Source organism: Lutjanus erythropterus, chromosome 18 (genome assembly GCF_056507025.1).
Source record: "Lutjanus erythropterus isolate fLutEry1 chromosome 18, fLutEry1.hap2, whole genome shotgun sequence".
Lineage (NCBI taxonomy): Eukaryota > Metazoa > Chordata > Actinopteri > Lutjaniformes > Lutjanidae > Lutjanus > Lutjanus erythropterus.
The window spans coordinates 30,538,266-30,559,246 of NC_139334.1; positions in this window are offsets into that span (position 1 = coordinate 30,538,266).

The window sequence follows — 20,981 nt, forward strand, 5'->3', positions numbered from 1 at the left end:
GACCAAAGAATCGGTTTTTAGGACATTTAGAGTTCAGCTGACAGAGGCCTAATGTAGTAGGAATTACGGAGTGAATGAATGAATGAGTGAGCGGATGAATAAAGGGGTGAATGATGCCTCCTTCACAGCAGAAAATGTCCATTTAACAACGAGATTTTTATTGCACATTTTTGTTGTTTTCTTAAATTAGCAGAAATTTGAATGGAGTTTGGTGACGCCGATTCTTTTTCAACGAATGTTTGTTGGCGTTTTTGCCTTAATCCGCCTCGTTAATTGCGATGGAAACAGCGTAAATGAAACTCCCATCTTTGAATTAAAAGGCTGATTTTCTTTTTTCCTTTTTTGCGTAAATATCTCGTTTGTTGATGGATATTTTCCGCGGTGGCAGCCTGTGATGTGCTTCTTTGACTGTAAACGTGATCGCCGATAAAAATGGACGTTCACGCCTTTTCTTCTCCTTTTATTTTTTATTTTATTTTTTTATAATTAGTAAAAGAGAGAGAAAAAATGTCTATTTGTAATTTGAATTTGGGGTTTTCGAACAATGTAAAAACCCGTTTGTTTGACAGAAGAAGAAAAAAAAAATGCCTCATTATCTCTAATACTACTTGGAATGATTGTCCTTTAATTGTCGTCTCTAAAAACAATTTTTCATGGTTGTGATACTATTGTGGTCTTATTCTTATTCCCGTGTTTGTCGCTTACAGAAGTTAAAAAAAGAGAAAAAAATGTTTTAATCATAAAAAAATAAAAATAAAAGAATAGGTTACATTCATAACAAACGCAAATCCTTTTGTCTTTTTTACTCCTCCTGCCGTCCGTGTTGTCACTGTTTTTATCACCAGGTACCTGAAAGCAACTAAATTAAATGTAGTGAAATATTTTTAAAAATTACTTTTAAATTTCAGAGGAAAAACCTTGTTTTTATGGATTTTATCTTAAATTTGGGGTTTCTTAATGCGGTTCTGCACTGTGGTGCAAACATCTGATCAAATCCACAAGAGATTATTTTAATTCCAAAAACTAAACGTCAGCAAAGCTGTGAGGTTTTTTGTTTTTGTTTTTTGTTCGTGTGTTTGGGAGTTTTGCTTGTTGTTGTTGTTTACGCACACAGTGAAAATTACACAGCAGCAGCGCGCGTGTGCGTAAAGCCTTTACGCATAAAAAAGATTTACGCGCGTCTGGGTGGAAAAACTGTGTCAAATGATGCAACCAGAGGTCGCGTTCAGGCTGCTGAAGCCTGACTGACTGACTGTGAGATATTTTCTGCTTTTGAACAGTGAAATCTGAGCTGCGCTGCAGGCTGCGGCCTGCGGCTCCCACTGAGCGCAAACTCACTGCGTGTTTTTGTGCAGAAATCACCCAGAATATCCTGAAATGTGCTCATTCAAACGCTGCTGTGATCCGGGTTTACATGTTTTGTGGTGCACTTCTGCCTCGACTAGTTTGATTTTACACCTCAAACCTCAAACAGCTGAAATTTAAACGCAAACTTGCAGATTTTCCTTATTTTCTTTGCAGAAAATTCGGAGACTGAATCTCAGCGCGGTCCTCCTTGTCATGTGGTGTGTTTTGGGGGGTTTTGTTTTGAGCTCCGGCTCGTCATGTTTGCAGTGTGTATCAGGCTCGTGTGTGTTGTTTGGCTCATTATTTACACATGAAAAAAAGCTGAATTTTCTTCCACAGTCTTGCAGATTTTTGTGTATTTTTTGAGGCAAAAGTCAGATTTTGTTGCTGGTTTGGAGCGTTGGTGTGTTTTGGCTCAGTGCTGTCAGTCTGCTGCAGCTCCACTGTGTTCTTCTCATTTTTGTGTGTTCATTTCTCTTCAGTTGCTGCCGCATTTAAATATTTTAATGCCGCTTGTGTGGTTTTGTTTTTACAGCTGAATTTTAAATTTATTCCTTAAAACTTTGCCTTTCCCCCCCCTCAGTGTTTCTTTTTTTTCTTTTTTCTCTCCGGTGTGTTTTTACCTTAAATTTACCTCAGACTCGTAAATGGGACTTGAGATGCTGCAGTGTTTCTGCATGTGGATGTTTCTTTTTTTGGTCAGGTTGGTTTGTCTGCTTGACTTTTAGCTGCAGATGTTTCACCTTTTCTTTCTTTCAGGCTCAGTTTGAGAGTTTTGACTCTCGGCTCTTTTTTGCTCTGGTGTGTTTTTGGTTTTCTTCAGATCCGCATCTGAATGTTTTGTGGTGCAGCTGGTTGGTTTCTGCCTTGTTTCACTTTATTTGGTTTGATTTTACATCGTGAAACTAAACTGTGTTTCAACCAGTAAAATATGAATAAATTAAACTTGCAGATTTTAGAGATTTCTTTAACAAATATCAGACTGGCTTCTTTCCTGGTGTTATTTTTGCTTCAGCTCGTCATATTTTCATGCCTTCTTTCGATGCATTTGAATATTTTTTTTCTGCCTCATTGCCCTTTGATTTGTTTTACAGATCAGATCTAAACTGTGATGAAATCAGCGGAATTTTCCTCCTTGTACTTGCAGATTTGCTATTTTTCAGATTAAAAGACGCATTTTTGGTTCTTTTTGCTCTCGCTCGTGTTTTCTGCAGTTCGTCATATTTATAAAATGTGTAAATGAGATTTTATGTTGTGTAAAAGCTGCTGAAATCCTGATTTGAGTGTTTTTCGGGAATTAAATGAAACCTGCAGAATTTTCGTCACGTTTTCCGGCTGAATGTGAGCTGCTGCTTTCTGCGCAGCTCTCCTCTTTGTGTAGTTTGTTATCTGCAGAGACTTTATCAGTTTTCGGTGTTTGTTGTTGCAGCTGGTTGTTTTTTCTTTCTTTTTCTTGGTCTGCGGGCTGCTGCAGGTTTTCTGGCTGTGTGTTTTTTTCCTGCAGGTTTTGGTGAGTTGTGGCAGTGAAAAGCTGTAAACCGAGCCGCTGCACTTCACTGCCTCTCTGCGCGTCCTCCGAGCTTCTCTTTTGTGTTTGCACAAAATCCCTAAAAAATCCGGAATATTCGGAGACTTTTTCACCTGTTTGAGTTTCCAGAAGCTGCTGGTTTGTGTTTGCAGACACATTAAAGCTGTTTTTTAATCATCCTTCTTCTCCTCTTGTTGCCATCAGACATTTTTTGGTTTGTGTTGCGCACAAGAAAAACCTAAAAACACAATTATTAAAAAAGTGCAGACTGACCTCCTCTTCCTCACTCGACGGTCTTCTGCATTTTTCTGGATAAATACAGTCACATTTTCTTGTAGCTTCAGTAACAACAGCACGTTCTTCTTCCTCTTCTGTTCTCCTGGGGATGATTTTGTTTCTATATTTTGTCAGGAAATGTTGCGCTTTGCTTCCAAACGACTATTTTCTGTCTTTATTGTGTGTTTGTTGCTGCAGGAGCTCGTTTGTGGTTGTTTTGTGTTGATTAATCCTCGTACAGGTGCACATGTTCTGTCCGTGACCGCGTTAAAATGACGGAAACAGAAACAGACTGACCTTTGTCTCATTTCAGACGATTATTTGTTTATTTATGTTAAAGTCTTTTTGTTTTGGCTAATTTGTGTGTAATCTTTATTTCGGAGTAAATAACTCCAGCTGGATGTTTTAGTTGTGAATGACGGACGGAACAGTTTCTGGAAGCTGCAACACGACGCCTGACTGTATTTCTACACTGCTGGTTGTCTGTCAGCAGGTCAAAGGTCAAAACCTGCATCCTGCTGCAAACAAACGCACATTTTCTGATATAAATTCGTTGTTTCCTGCACGAAACAAACTCTGATGACTTAATATAAAGCATCAAATTTATTGAACGTCCATGTTAATACAAATTAAGACAAATTAATTCATTTGATTCAGCTAAAATCATCATCAAATATCCTGATATGTTTTTCACTTTCCTTTAAAAGGGAAATATACTTGAATATTCTAAAAAATCTGCAGGCTTCTGCTGCTGGAGGTCAAAGTTCAAACCTGCAGCCTCAACAGGAAGCAAAAGGCCACTTTTATTTTAGTGTATGTTTGTGTTGGTTCAGCAGTCAGAGTCCAGACTCTGGGTTATAATAATAAGATAACAATAATGTGATGGTGATATTTTTATTTGTCTCTGTGAGTCAGCAGCACAGCGGCTCTGAAGCGCAGATGGTTCCGGATTTTCCTCCGTTTCTGTTTTCAGATTCTGTGTCTGTTTTTACGCGAAGAGAAGAAGAAGAAAGAAAGAAAGAATCGTGTTTTTGCATCCGTTTGGAGGTTCAGAAATTCAGAATGACACTGAAGCTGAAAAACAAAAAAGCAGTTCACGTTCAGTGTTTCTCTGCTTGTGTGTTTGACGTCTGACTGATCTGATCTGAGATTTGTGTCTCTCTTTGTTTGTGAGGCTCACTTTCCCATGATGCTCCGGGATTCTGGTTCAGAAAAAAGTGTTTTGCATTTTGGGTTGAACATGTTGTGAATATTTCTGGCTGCAGATCTGAGGGTTCAGACAGATTTTTAAGGTGGAATTGTGGCTGCAGATGTTTGTTTCTTCACATTCAAGCGGAAAATCTAAAGAAAACAGTGAACAAACATCCAAACGCTGATTCCAGTGTTCAGTGATGCTTGAAATGCTGCTTCAGTGGAAAACTCTGAATAATTTGAATTTTTTGGCACCACATTGAAAGATTTCACAGACATGATGTCAGGACTGCTCTCTAAAGACCACATCTGCAGAACGCTTCATTTCAACATCGTAGGGGACAAATATTAAGCAAGACTCACTTCATTTCCTGCGTTCTTGTGATTTTTCTGTTTTCTTTTTAGATGCACGAGTCTGAGTCTTTTCTGCATCAGTTTATGGTGGAAATGTCTTTATTTATGTGAAAGAAAACACAAAATTCATGCAGCAGGTGACATTTTAAAACGTAAATGAGTGTAATGCAGTTAGGATATCAGGTTAGAAGTTCTTCAAAATAAAACTCCTCTGCTACTTTCATGTTTTTATTTGGGAGGACCAACACAAATATTGATTCTAAATATTGAGGAGGACCTGACTTGAACTCTACACCTCCCTTAAATCTACACTTATGCACATCTGGACAACATCTGTCCTCTCCAGGGTTGTCAAACATTCATATCAGTCCAAACCTTCTTTTTATTTTTTATTTTTTTGAGACTTTTAGGGGATTTTACCTGCTGACAAGCTGCGTAGTCTGAGACAAAATATTAGATTTTTGCACCAAAATAGAAAATGTAAAAGATAAACAAATACTGAGAAGATAAAGAAGAAGACAATGAGAAATTAAATGTTGCGATGATTTTCCTCCCTGATGAGCAGAAACCACTGAATGTTTAAATGTTTTGGTCCCAAACTGAACAATTAAAAAAGTAACTGGATGTTATTTGTGATCTTTGAAATACTGATATCAGAATCAGAGGAGATTTCCTGCTAATTCTGATTCACAGAAAACAATGAAATGAAATTTTAGCACCAAATTAAAGAGATGTGACTGATCGTTTCTTTTTAAAAGATGTTTGTTCTGGTCTTTAAAAACCTAAATGAGTCCCATCAGAGCCCCATGATACTCCAAGTCCTGTTTCACAAACTCTGAGTGGAATAAAACTCTGAATAATCAGGATCATTTTCAGCCAAACTGCAAAAAATTGAAGGCAGTCTGACGACACCAGCTGCTGTATAAAAATACATCAGCATTAAAAGACCAAACCAGCATTTAGACTTTTTAGACATTAAAGTCTGAAAGAAAATATGAAATATTTGATATTTTGGCACCAACGTGGAAAATGTAAAGGACGAATGAAGGCTTTTGTTGTTTTAAAAGATTTATATCAAGCTTAAAAAAATCTTGGTAACAAGCTTTAAAACTTAAATCGATCCCAGCCAGGGTTTTGATGGAGACCATCAGTAATCAGTGATGCTCTAAATCCAGTTCAGAGACTCAAGACGAAGTCAAACCCTTTTATTTTGAAAATCTTTGAATATTTCTGCACCACATTGGAGAATATGAAAGATCGCTGAATGTTTATTGCTGTATCGTCTTAAAAATTTCAAAACTTGGATTGAGTTGAGTCACTTAGTGTCACCTGATGCTTTACAGGAAGAAAACTCTGAAAACGTAGAATTTTTTGGCATGAAATTGAAAAAATGTGGCAAATTGTTGATTGTTTAGTGGATTGAAGTTTATGATGCTTTAAATCCAGTTTCAGAGACTCAGACAAAGAAAGCCTGAAAACTTTTTAGACTTAAAGACTCATATCAGTCTGAAACAGTTTTAGTAGTTTAGAGGATTTTACATTTTAACGTGCAGAAAACAATTAAAATAAAATGTTACGAGGCCTCAACAACACAAATCAGCCCTTTATTAAAAGAAGAAATCCCAGAAAACTTTGACTCTTGTGACACTAATTGGAATATTTAAAAACCAGTCTAGAGTGTCCAGTGATGCTCTAAATCCACTTTCACAGACAATAACTAATAATAACCAACAATAATAATAAAGAAAAACCCTGTTTTGGCACCAAATTAGAAAAAAAAAAGAAAGATCACTGAATGTACTGTATTATAAATCATGCTTCACAATCTGAACTGGGATTTAGCAGTGATGCTCTAAATTCACTCTTAAAAGAAAAAAATGTTTTAATTCGAAAAGTCTGGAAAATTTTGGCACAAAATCAGAAAAATGAAAAGATCACTCAGTGTTGTTTTGGTTGTATTGTCATAAAAAACCCAACATGGTCCAAACCAGAGACCTTCTCTTGCAACGTGCTAAATCCAGTTTCACAGACTCTTTTATTTTGAAAATCTCTGCATTTTCTGACACCATATTTGAAAATATGCCAAATAACTGAATGTTGTATTATCTTAAAATATCAGTATCAGATCTTAACAACACAGTTTGGTCCAAACCAGGGTTTTACAGACTCTTAAAAGGAAAGACTTTTAATTTGAAAATCTTTACATATTTTGGCACTGTTTTGGAAAACACAAAAACACACAGATTATTTTGTCTTCAAAATATCATTGGTATCATACAACAGCAACCCAAACTGGTCCAAACTGGGAGACTTTTAGTGCTCAGCGATGCTCCAGTTTTACAAGAAGAAAAACCCGTTAATTGGAACATATTTGAATATTACAGCACTAATTCACAAATATGAAAGATTACTGAATGTTTTTTGTTACATTGTCTTAAAAATATTGTTATCAGCCCTCAACAACACAAGTTGATTCAAATTTGGATTCAGTAGAGACTGTTAGTGTCCAGCGATGCTCTAAATCACACAATTACAAGGATTTAAACCCTTTTATTTTGAAAATGACTGAACATTCCAGCACCTAACTGGCAAATATAAGAGATCACTGAATGTTGTTTTGGTTCTATTGTCTTAAAAATATATGCATAAGGCCAGTTTCTGAAATCCGGTTTCACAGACTCTTACAAAAAGAGAAGCCCTTTTAATTTGAAATCTCTGAATCGTTTACCGCCAAATTAACAAATATGAAAAATCACTGAATGTCATATTGTCTTATAAATATCAGTATCAGGTCTTAACAAAACTAACTGGTTCAAATTAGGGTTTAAGTTGAGACTTTTAGTGTCCAGTGATGCTCTAAATTCAGTTTCAAGGAACCCTTTTACTTTGAAAATCTCTCAGCACCCACATGGCAAATATGAAAGATCACTGAACGTTTATTATTATATTGTTTTAAAAGACATCAGTATCAGGCCTCAAGAACCCAAGATGGTTCAAATTAGGGTTTAAGTTGAGACTTTTAGTGTCCAGTGATGCTCTAAATCCAGTTTCACAGAAAAGAGATGAAGAAAAAGCCTTTTAATTTGAAAATATTGGCACCTAATAGGCAAATATGAAAGAACTCTGGATGTTTATTGTTGCTTTGTCTTAGAAATATCAGTATCAGGCCTCAACAATCAAAACTGGTCCAAACTGGGATTCAGTGAAGACAATGGGGACTAAATCTAGTTTCAGTGACTCTTAAAAGATGACAAACCCTTTTAATTTGAAAATCTTTGAATTGTTTTGGCAAATATGAAAAATCACTGAATCTTCAAAGTATCTGTATCGAGTCTCAACAACCCAAAATTGTCCAAACCAGGATTTTAGTGGGGACATATCTCTTACAAGAAGAAAAGTCCTTTTAATGTGAAAGTCTTTGACTATTTCAGCAAGTTATTGGCAAATATGAAAGATCACTGACTGTTTATTGTTGTATTGTCTTAAAAATATTTTGGTATCAGGCCTCAACAACCCAAAATGGTCCAAACCAGGGTTTTCGTTGAGACCTTTGGTACCCAGTGATGCTTTAAATCCAATTTCACAGACTTACAAGAAGAAAAACCCTTTTATTTCGAAATCTTTCAATTTTTCAGCACCGAAAAGGAAAATGTGAAAGATCACCAAATGTTTATTGTGGCATTGTTTTAAAAATATTGGACAAGTTGGTCCAATTTTTTGTCACATGATGCTTTACAGGAAGAAAACTGTGAAAACTTACATTTTTTTTGGCACCCAAGTGAAATTTTTATGAATGACCTGCATGTTTGTGGTGATAAATGATCAGTATCAGGACTTAAATGGGTCCAGAGTCAATTTTCAGAGGAGGAAACTCTGAATAAAGAGAATTTGACGGCACATGAAGATGTTAAAGTGAGCAGATGTGACGCCGCAGCTTCGCTGTGATTTTCTCTCTGCAGACTGTTTGTTGTTGGAGCTCTGAGATCAACCCACCGAAACAACAAAGACAGACTTTCAGCAGCAATTTGTTCGTTTCTTAAAAGAGGGCTGCAAGTTAAACGAGTCCGACTGTAACGCAAGAACCCCCCCCCCCACCGCCTTCACCCCTCACCTCACCCCCACCCTCACCCCTCCTCACCCCCCAACAATGGAGCTGCCGGGGAACCCAATCTGTGTCGGCCTGATGCTATCTGCTCCATGTTAAATGGGGTGACCAGCAGTCAAAAGACAAAAGAAGCAACAGAAGGACACGGGGGAGGAGGGGGGGGAGGAAGAGGAGATATCCTTTCTTTCTTCCTTTCTTTCTTGAAGTACTCAGATCTTTTACTTAAGTAAAAGTAGAAATACCACAGAGTACAAATACTCTAAAGTCCTGCATTGAAAATGTCACTTAAAGTACCAAAAGTAAAAGTCGTCATTATGCAGAATTGTATATTTTATATAATTGCATTATAAGAATTGATGCCTTCAGGTGTTCATCACTTTAATGTTGCAGATGTTAACTGATTATCTGACATCAGGGGTCTTAAACTGGGGTTGTTATCAAGTACTACAAAAAACCCACAATAATTCTAAAACAGTACTTTTTTTGGTTTCCACCACTAATATATTTTTGTCTCACTTAACATAAAAAAAGCAAACTGCAGTATCTATATCTATTTTTATATACATTAGTTAGCCGTGCATTGAACACAAACTCTTCTGTCACTTTGGATTTGTCACTAATACCTCTGATTTCACTTAATGATTTGCTGATCTGATTATTGTTGAAGAAAATATTATTTTCTGGATGGAGAATATCAGCAAATTGCAACATGAAATCCTTCAGAAACATAACATAGATTTTTTTTTTTTTATATCAGTCAGTTGAATGGGAGCTTAAATTAGTATAAAACAACTAAAAAAATAAGTAACTAAAGTAATTTTGCAGCTGGATTACATTATACTTCTGACATGTCGTGGGCCGAAGGGAGAGGGAGAGAGGGCCAGAAATGTTCCCCGGGCCACCAGTTTGAGACCTCTGGCTTAGATCAAACAAGAATAATACATTATAATTTATTATATTTTGTCTAAACAAACTAAATAGCTGTAAAAACAAACAAACAGTATTTACAGTTGAGATGTAGTAGAAAGTAGAATAAATTACCTTAAAGATGTAGTAAAGTAAAGTACTCGAGTACTATGAGCTACTTCCCATTCAGAGTCGAGCTGCAGCCACCGATAACATTTATAGTTTTTCAGACAGAAAACAAAGTCAAAGGTCTGAATTTTGTAGCAATGAAACAAACTGAATCCTTGATTTCCTCTTAACTTCTCGTCTGAAGCAGCTTCACACTGAAAACGTTACGGTGGAAAAATCAACACCAGAAACTGTGGTGCAAAATACAATCCTACATTACTGATTTAAATGTAGTTCCTCATGTAAAATATCAGATAGAAGCACATCAAACATATGGAACACATGCACAGAGGTTTTTTTTTTTCGTCTGAGAAGAAAATGAATGAATGAATCATCTGTTTAAGATCTCTTCATCAGTTCAAAACAGGGTTAAATCCAGCGACGCTCTAAATCTTCTTTCAGAGAATTTTCTTGTCAGACAACCAGACAAAACTACGGAAGCCCTTAGAGGCAAGAGAAATAAATAAAAAAAATACTTTCAATCCATTTTCTGCGTCTGATTTGAACAGTTTTCTCTCCCGTATTTAGGAGTACAGGTGAAAAAATGTGTTGTTGTGATACTTATTTCAGCCACACGAGGCACCGCTGCCTCATATTCTTTCATTCATTTCGTCTTTGGCCTCTAAACAAAAGCTACATATATAATGTGACACCAGGTTCTGTAACGCTCAGCTATTTCTTTGTATTTTAATCTGCAACAAAAATTCACTGCTGATTGTTTTAGCAAAACTTTTTTTTCACCTGTTCTTGAGTCACAAATCAGGAGAGAAACCCGTTTAGATCAGACGTAGAAAATGGATCACTTGATCTTTTTTTCTCATCTCTCAGGACTTCTGTACTGAACGGAAAGTTTCTGAATATCAAATGTTTCTTATGTCTCTCAGACAATTTTCTGAAGAACTGCAGAAGTCTGTGTGCAGTCTGTGTTTCAGCTACTAAACATTAAAGTCAGCTTTAGATCCAGAGTCAAAGATGCTTCATAAACACATCAAACATGTCAAGTTTTGTCACAATCATGAAGTTTCATATCGGTCGATATCGGTAATTATTGATCATGTTGCGTTCTCCCAGGATGTGTTAACGGTTGAGGTGATAAAATTAGTAAATACCACAATATTTTTGACCAAATACCTTGATATTCCGACAGTATTGTAGAGATGACTATTGGTTCTTTCATAAAATCTTAACCTAATGAGATTTCTTGATAAATAATCATCAGCAGTGTGGAGATAAAGACTAAATGGGTAAAGAAAAATAAAAGAACACAACAGTCTGGTTAGTTCAGAAAATGACAAAGGCAACACTTATTATAATACAACCATATTCAAAATCTATCACAATATCTAATCTCATATCATGATACGTTATTGATATATCGCCCAGCTCTAACCAAACTCTGAAGTGATTTTATTGTCCAAACTTTGGCTCAGACGTTTTCAGACTTTTTATTTCTGACTCTTCCAAGAAGAAAAAAACTCCTTTTGAGTTTTCCTCACATTCAGCCTGACAGGTTCAATATCTCTGATATACGGATACTAAACACTGATTAAAGACTATTTGGGTCTCTGATCGTAAACAACAACAACACACGAGCTGTCTGCTGTTTCCTCTGAAGACCTTCAAAATAAAAGTCTGATTAGAGCAGTGCTCCATATCTGTGAAACTACATGAGGACTCATCATCTTATGATGTGATAATATAATGTAGTGGGTTGTTACATTAAACATTAATAATACATCATCATCAGTAAACAACGTGACTTTTAAATGTGGTAGTTCAGCAGGTGGCGCGTTCACCTCGAGTACTGAGGCCGCGAGTCGTCTGCAGCGGCCAAGGGTTCGATTCCAGCCTGCGGCCCTTTGCTGCTCGTTTTCCCCCTTTACTGTCCTCACCTCTGCTGTCCTGTCAAGAAAGACATACAAGGCCCCCAAATAATAATAAAACAAGACATTAAAACAAGTTAAAAGAAAAACAAAATGCTTTTGACGTCTGAACACCAAATACTGAGTAAATGTATTTTTCAGCAGAAAAATCTGAATATTTTAAACATTTTGTCACCAAATTAAAAAATTCTTAATGTATGGAAAGATTTGTTCGCCAAATTTTCCCAAAGCATCAAGTTTGTTTATTGTAGAGTTGACTTGTTGAATGACTGGTTTATTTGTTGGCCTGTTTGGCGTATTTAGAAACTAAATGGATGAAAAATCCACCAGTTTTACCTATGAGAGTGTTGTTTAATGTCTTCTGTGTCTCAGAGAGGCTGTTTATCAGGCAGGAAGGTTCTGTACAGGTGCATTATGGGAAATGCAGGATCAAGTGCTGTTGGCGGTTTCTCCATCTTTGCTGCTCAGCTTTGAGTTTCAAATTTTTGTAAATTCGCGATATTAAACGCTCTTTTTAAAGTAACAGGAGACAAAATCTGAGTTTAAGTTTGATGCTGTCAAACAGTCGTACCCGTGGATGGATCACTGAGTGGACATGGGCTTAGGGGCCCAAATGGACAGGGGCCTTTCAGGAATACAACTGCAAAATGTATGAAGCAAGCAAAAAGAGGGAAAAATTAAGAACAGGGAGACGCAAAACTACAGAAAAATGCACAAAAATCATTCTCACTCCTGGGACATGATGAAGCATTTTACATGTCTGTGTCCAGGGGCCCATTGTCTTCTATAGTCCGTCCATACTCGTACCCAAAATACAAGACGGGAACGGTTTAAAAAGTTTCTTGTGACTTTCCTAAACTTCCAAAAAAATCATTCAATCAACGATTTTTGAGTGCAGTTTGGTTTACAGGCTGGTTTTTGAAGTAGGAATCTGGTTGTTATTTACACCAAAATGACCCTTTTTTTCATCAGATAGTGGACACTGTGGACTCAACCAGGGACGTTTATTTTACTTTAAACTGAAACCACAATGAAAACAAACTGTATTTTAGCTCAAAAACTGAGTTGAGACTAAACAAAAAATCAGTTTGGTTGTGAAGTTCTTGTTATTTAACTGCAGAGAATCGACCAGAAATGTGTCAAATGATTAAAGACTGAACGCAGAAGAAGACGATTTGATTCTGAAATATGAAACAGATTGTGTGACTGGTTTACTGACTGCATATTGGCTGGTGTGCTGGCTGTTTACTGGCTGTTTACTGGTCTTAATTCCCCCTCTGTTGGTCCGACTGGTTCAGCTTCAGGCGGCTGCAGCGATTGGCTGTCGGAGGGTTAAATCTTCTGGGTCAAAGGTCAGCTGACTGAACCGGGTCACAACTCTGCAGGTCTGTTTGAGTTCAGGGCCGAGATCGGACCAGACTACTCCCTGGAACAGCTTCCAACTGTCAGTAGTCACACAGAGAATCATGATTTACATATAAAATGAATTTTTATTATTTCAGTTCTAAATGATTTAGACTATCGAGTCTCAGCAATCTCGGCAGCATACAGACTTTAATGATTATTTTCATTATTAATTCATCTGTTTATTGATTTTTTTTAAATGAACTGATTAATTATTTGCTCTATAAAATGTCATAAAACACAGATAAATGCTGATCAGAAGAGTTGAGGAACAAATGTCTTGTTTTATTCGACTAAATGATTCAGTTTACTGAGATAAAACAGAGAAAAACAGAAAATCTGAGACGTTGGAGAAACCAGAGAATTGACTGTGTTTCTGTTTAATAAATAACTGAAATAATCAAACATTTTTAGGGGAATTGTTGGCGAATATTTTTCTGTCAGTGCAGCTCTTTATCTTTAGTATTTATTTTAACTTCCAGTGTTTCATTTCTTAAATAAATTATAATGCATTAAATGTATTTAATTTACAGAATACTATTTGTTGTCGAGTTCCACGTGTTCACCGTTTGTTAGTTATTTGCAAAGTTTGAATTGTTAATTTTTAATAGAGCTGAAATGATTAATCAAGTAGTTGTCGGCTATTAAATTAATTGTCAACCAATTTGATAATCGATTGATTGTTTTGAGTCATTTATTATATTAAAATAGGAACAATTCTCTGATTTCAGCTTCTTAAATGTGAATATTTTCTGGTTTGTTTCCTTCTCTCTGACAGTAAACTGAATATCTTTGAAAATAAGATGTTTGAGGATGTCATCTTGGATTCTGATCAACATCTTTCACCATTTTGTGACATTTTATGGACCAAATAACTAATTGATTGACTGAGAAAATAATGACTAGATTAAATTAAATCAAAATAATTGGTCAAAGCCTTAATTGTATATTATTCTGGATGTATCTGACTAATTCATACCTGCTATTGTGACAAAATCTCATATTAATAATAATAAAGCAATTAGCTTTATTATTTTAGTTGAAATGATCATCAGTGACACCAACAGTGAAGGAAAATTAAGCACATTTACTGAATTTGAAGTATTTGTACTTCACTTCATCTCAGAGGGAAGTGTTGTACTCTTTACTACATTTATCTGATAACTTTAAATTTACAAATTAATTTTTTCACACAGAACAAAAGAGTTTACACACCATCAGGTTTATAAGATATGATGTTTTGTTAAAAAGTTAAATTAGAAGTGCAGGTGATTAATCAGTTATTGATTATTAAATGGCAGCTCTTTTGATGGTGGCTGTGGTTGCAGATTTGAGGATGTGCAGCCTGTTTGATCAGGTGTCTCTCAGCAGCTCCCTGAAGCTGCTGCAGTGAAGCAGGACTGATCACGTGACCGCAGGGCCGAAGTCTCTGACCAGAACAGTTCAGCACAAACTTAGTTCATTAATTATCAAATATATACAAATATTCCTAATATTCCTGTACTCTGTGAGCCTTTACACCTTCCCTGAAGAATAATTTGCTCATTCCTGCGCAAACTGTACAAATGAACTTAATGTAGTCTAAATATATTAAATATATTTTTAAGATATTGTATTAATAATTTAGTTTTTTCTTTTTTCTACTAACAGTATTTATTGTTATGCAGTAAAATCACTCAGACAAATTCAGAGTAAAAACCTGGCAACAAAACTGATTCTGGTTGTTATTAAATAAAATGAAGATTTTAGTTTCTGTCAGTGTAACAAAATTTACAGCATCATGAAGGAATATAACATGAACAAAACTGAAAGACAGTGTGACCAAAAAAAAAAAAAAAGGTCAAATAAGAGGATTTTAATGATTTTAGACTTTAAACTGTAACAAACAATCAGACGTAATTAAACAAAATGTGTCTCATCAGTCAAATATTTAAAAAAGTATCAGTGGAATTTTGTTATTGGAGGATTATTCATTTAATGTTTTTATTAATGCACTCAGGTCAGTTTTAGTTTCCATGTTTGTGTTTGTTTGTCACAGTGAAAAAGACTAAATGTTTTATTTTCTCCAAATTAAAGCACACAAAGTATTTCAGGATAAACAACAACATGAAAACATTATAAAAATACAAGATATTCATTTGTGAAAACAGAAGTTAAAGTTACCTAAAAATATGCTAAATGATTAAATATAAAAAATAACCTATAAAATATATAAAACCATCAATAAAGAACTGAATATTTTCAGTTTTTAATGATTCATGTGTGAAGACTTTATTTAGAAAAGAAGGGGAATCAATAATTAATAACAAAGAAAAATAATCACAAAATATTCTGAGAAATAAATAATTCCTCCAAAGCAGTCGCAGCCTGATCAAGCTGTGTGTGTGTGTGTGTGTGTGTGTGTGTGTGTGTGTCGCGTAGTATTTTACAGTGTTGTGGTGTTTTCCGGCCTTTTTTTTTTTTTTTTTTAAATAAACCTTCTGATGTGACGACTCGAGCACCACGTGACCACATGTTGATCAGTGACACCTGTGCTCAGAGAGCAGGTGTGTGACGTGAACATGAAGCACGTGGCTCTCGGTTTAAATTCAGTCTTATTTTATTTTATTTTTCTGTCTTACGCACATTTTACGCACGACTGAATCCCCACGAAGCTGCGTCTTCTGTCCTCTGCACGCTGTCCACACCCTGTTTCTGTTCGTGTTTGACACACAAACAGAAGGAAAAGAAAAATATCTGCCTTCTTCTTCTTCTTCTTCTTCTTCTTCTTCTTCTTCTTCTTCTTCTTCTTCTTCTTCTTCTTCTTCTCCAGCAGAAACTATAAAGGCCGCATGGCGCTGAAGCCGCGGACTGTTTTCCTCCGTTACAGCCGCCGCTGCTGTGGACACACTTCTCTTTTATTTCTCGTTTATTTTTTTTATTTTAACCACTTTTTAAAAATCAGAAAACAGCTGAAATGAATCGTCTCATTCTCTGTCTCACATTGACCCTGCTGAGTTCCTCTGTTACTGAATAAAAGCTTCCGCTTCAGGCGTCATAGATCACAGCTCAACATCCCGGTAAAAAAAATGTTTGTAATCTTTTATATTTCAGTTTTCTGTGTTTGACTTGAAGTGATTATGACGCAGGTGTTTGCTGTGTTGGTCTGATGTCGTCTTGTCTGTTAGATTCTCGTCAAAAAAGAAAAAAATCAGTTTCCTCCGTGTCTGTCTTTGTGACAGAAAACCGCCTGAACCGCAGGTCTGGTTGCCAAAAAAAGGGATACAGGAAGAACATGATGAAGAAGAAAATATTTATTTATTCATTAAAGCAAATTTCTAAGACAACCATGCTCTCCAAATTTAAACTAAGCCTAATTTAACCTCTGTATTGTTCATATACTGACCTTGTGGTTCCCAACATGCGCACTGGGACCCCACAAAGAGTCACAAGACAAATCTGATTGATCACAGGATGCTGGTTATTATATTTATTGATCTTTCAGCATTGCCACAGATTCAGTAAAACAATTGCCATTGAAAAACACTGAATTATTTTGCTGTAATAAACTACAAAATTTAAAACAGACTAAAAATTTCAGATCCAAATTAAAAAATGTTTCTGAGCTAAATGATCGGGACAGGAAAGCAGAAAAAAAATAAAAATGGTCATATTTTCTTGTAAATCTTTGCTCTTTGTGTTTTTAAGGTGCACCACAGCACAATGACACATCTAAAAATATCAAAATAAAACATTAGGGTTGCAAATTGTAAGCACTTTCTTACTTAATTGATCATTGGTCACATTAATGATCAATTAATTGCTATGAAAAAACATTTAAAAAATTGCTTATACCAAACAATACCACATGAGTTTTTTCTCCTTCTCAATCAACTCTTTATTTCCACAGCAACATAAAAGCACAGCTTATGAAACATATATAATATAAAGACGTAAAGGGCCACACATTAAGCACATGTACTGGAATATCGGATAATGTGGAGTGCTCTTATAAAAATAATAAATATAAATAATGTTTATATTTCAGATCTTTCACGGTTTACATTCAATTCTTCCCTATTCATTTATTTATTTATTTATTTTTTTTTTTTTAGGAGAATATTTTGGTGTAAATAAAAATATCAGTGAGTGCTTTTTTTCAGCCCTGAGTTCTGCCTGCAGGTTTTCCTTTTCACCTATAACATAAGGCAGCCTGAGAGACGACAGCCAGGGCACAACACGTCAGCAGGACTCTCCTCTGCACAGTCATGACTGCAGATGACTCAGATCAGATTATCTCAGCACAAAACAGAGTTTAAATCACTTCCAGAAATAATCTCAGTGTCAGAGTTAACAATGAGTCTGTAGCTGTTTGTTTTATCAATCAGAAATTATGGTTCCACAGATGACATCACTGCCAACGTCACAACAACATGGAACACAAATAAATACTGAATTAAAAAAAAAAAAAGAACAAACAAACAATGTTTTATTTCTGACTTTTAAATTTGATCAGTCATGTAGACAAACATTTTGTTAAACAGAATATTTTATTTATGACACTATATATTCAAACTCCCAGTGTGTGTGTGTGTGTGTGTGTGTGTGTGTGTGTGTGTGTGTGTGTGTGTGTGTGTGTGTGTGTGTGTTTTGAATATTCCTGTTGCCTGTTTTGATGTTTTGTGGAATTAGTTGTAAATATTTTTTATTTTAAAGTTTGTATTGTGTAGAAAAGTAAAACACATTCATAAAGATAACATACAGCTCAAATAATGACATTAAAGAGGCTCCAGTAATAGTTTGACTTGTCCTGGGCAGCAGGGCTGGATCTACCTGCTCTGTGGTCCCGGGGCAACAAAAGAACTGTGGGCCCCTTTGAACCACCAGATCCTCCCAGAAATCCTTTAATCAGAGGAGTCCAAACGTTTAGGCTTTTAGTTTTTGAGGGCCAAAACTAAAGATTAGGCTTCGTTTTCACTTAAAGTATCAAGAACTTTTAGTCTCCAGAAACCATCTTTCAAGGATCTAAAAGGTTCCTTCAGTCTGTGTTTCCACTACCCATGAAGATCAGGTGAATTATATCGCTGACGCGTAAAACAGCAAAGGAATGGTGACTCAAGTAAAATGTTACAAGTAGCTGACCAATCAGAGATGTTCAGCGCCACAAGCCCCACCCCAAAATTATTTTGAGGGATAAAATAATGTACCTGGAACTTAATTTAGAGTCTGGTTCCTGTGGTGGAAACGCACTGAGGTCTGTTTTTTTTCACTGGCTGGCCAAATCAAACCTTGCAGCAGGCCAACGTTGGCCTGCAGGCCTCTGTTTGAACAGCCCTGCTCTAGATGTAGTAGTAGTGGTAGTATTACTGTAGTATTATAACATTATGTTGTATTAATAATCACAATCTGAAGAGTAACCAATGTTGTCAATGCACTAAAAATATCAAGTAGCATAAAATGTGAGTACTGAAGCAGGGGCATTTCTAGAGGGGGGCACTGGCCACCCTCTAAAATCTGATTGGAAACCTCAAGTCCAGTGAGAGGCGGGATGAGTTTTTTTAAATGTGCTTTGCTTTCTTTTGTATGAAGCCTACTTTTAATTTTTAGAAGGTTAATTTACTTAAAGAACTAGAAGTATTTGTCATGAGGGAGTGTGGAATCTCTCAGCCTGAGGACGGAGGTACAATTTCTCTTTGAGGACTTAAAGAACAGGAAGCTTCATATTTTAATGGTGTCTTTCTGTTGTGATTTGATTGGCTGCACTATTTATCTTTTAAATAAATATTTAAAACATTAATGTGCGTATGAGCACACACTTCATCCACACGTCTTTGTTGCACAAGTCAAGAACCTTTACGATCATCAGAGCCACTTTTAGCCAAAAAAGAAAAATGTAGAGGAAAAGATGCAGAGACGTAGACGTCATACTTTAGATGACAAAATATTAAAACTACTTGTTTTTTAAGGTTCTTCATTTACTGTCATAAATGACAAAACAAGAAAAAAAGAAAATCCTCTCATTTAAGAAGATGTAACCAGTAAATCTTTGACGTTTTTGATTGTGTTTTACTACAAACATCTGGCAGACCAAATCAAACCTTGTGGTGGGCCAACGTTGGCCCACGGGCCTCACTTTGGGGAGCCCTGCTATAGATTTAGCAGCAGTATTTCAACAGTCACAGAGAGTCGAGGATTTATATTTTGTATTAATAATAATCACATTTTCTTGGTGGGCTTAAAAATCGAAGCACAAAACTCTTAATTTCAAGTTTAACATTCAGCAAACTGCACGTAAGTAAGGAGAAAAGTTGACCTGCAGCACAGACAGACAAACAATCTTTTTTTTTTCTTGGAGTTTGATGAAACTTTATTGATCCCTGGGGGACAGCAGTCCGAGGTAAGAGAACAGAGACAGTCTGTGTGAAGATTAAATAAATCTTCTGATGTGATTGTTTCTCGTTGTTTTCTGCAGGTTCCAGGCAGAGGCAGGTGTGTATAGTTGAAATGTTTTGTTGCTCTGCCGTCAGTGGGCCCCAGGTAATGTCGGTTTGAGACCACTGGTCTAAAGACGCTATCAAGTTGCATTCTGGGAAGTGCAGGATCAAGTGTTTTCAGAGACTCAAAGTCACTTTAATCCCTTTCTTCCAAGTCCCCAAACTTTACAAGGTGTTAAACTAAATGTTCTCGACTTTTTTCTATGATGTTTTCCTTTTGAAATATTTTTCCAGCTCAAAATATTTAGTAGAAAAGACGCCCATCGAGGTACAAAGCATCCCATTAAAACATTTTCCTCCTGATACTGACGGTATGTTGTTGGCTCTGTTTCTGTTTTCTTTTTCACTTCTTTCTCTGTGTTTTCAGCTGTGTCTCCGCTGCAGAAACTGGCTTCTCACTCACAGAGGAAGAAAGCAACAGTTAACAATTGCACTGAAAAATAAGAATACTGAATATAAAATGTGGTTTAATGGTTTAACTTACATTTACATTTTGTTATTGAAATTATTTTAGGAATTATGAATGAGTGATACTTTTTAAATTAACTTCATTAATAAGTCTCACAAACACCCTGCAGTACACCAAAGTACCCCTGGGTGTACTAGTACCCCCATTTGAGAAATACTGTACTAATGCTGCATTCAAGACAAAAATCGAAGGTTGGAATTTCCTAAATTCCCACAAGATAAAGTACAACGAAACGCCACTGAAAGTCTTAATTCAGGTTAAATGCATCCCTCAGCGCAGGAGGCTTTACCAAAAAACTGATCAGTTTGTCAGAGTCAGACGTCGTGCATCTGGAATGCTTTAAGGTCAGAAGTGGGAAAGTGAGAAATTCCGACCTCTTAAGTTGTCTCGAATGCACCATTAATCACTTGAGTACAGTGGTTGATTGAAAGTACATCATACATGAATAATTTGTTCTTAATGATTCGCCTAAATAAAAATGAATAATAAATAAAAATTATATATAGCAGCATACCAGAAACTTAAGCTAAAGTAACTGCTAACTGTTGCTAACTGTAGCTGCTGTTAGCAGACTCTTCCCAGACTGGGAGCTCACTGCAGGGCAGCGTTGGCTTTTACTCCTCTCGCACAGGAGCGTTGGACCGTCAGGAGGAGAACATTTTCAGGCCCAGAATGGATGGAACCAGCAGGGGACGCTAGCGAGAAGCGGTGCCATAAGGGGGCACCATAACCGGAGTTGGACGAGAGGTCAAAAGAGCCAGACTCGGCAGCTTCTCAGTGAACACACCTGGAAGGAGGGCGGCGGAGGCCAGTTTGATGATAAGGGAATACAGTACTGAGGTGAATCGCAGCCACGGGGACCAGGACTCCGACTCCG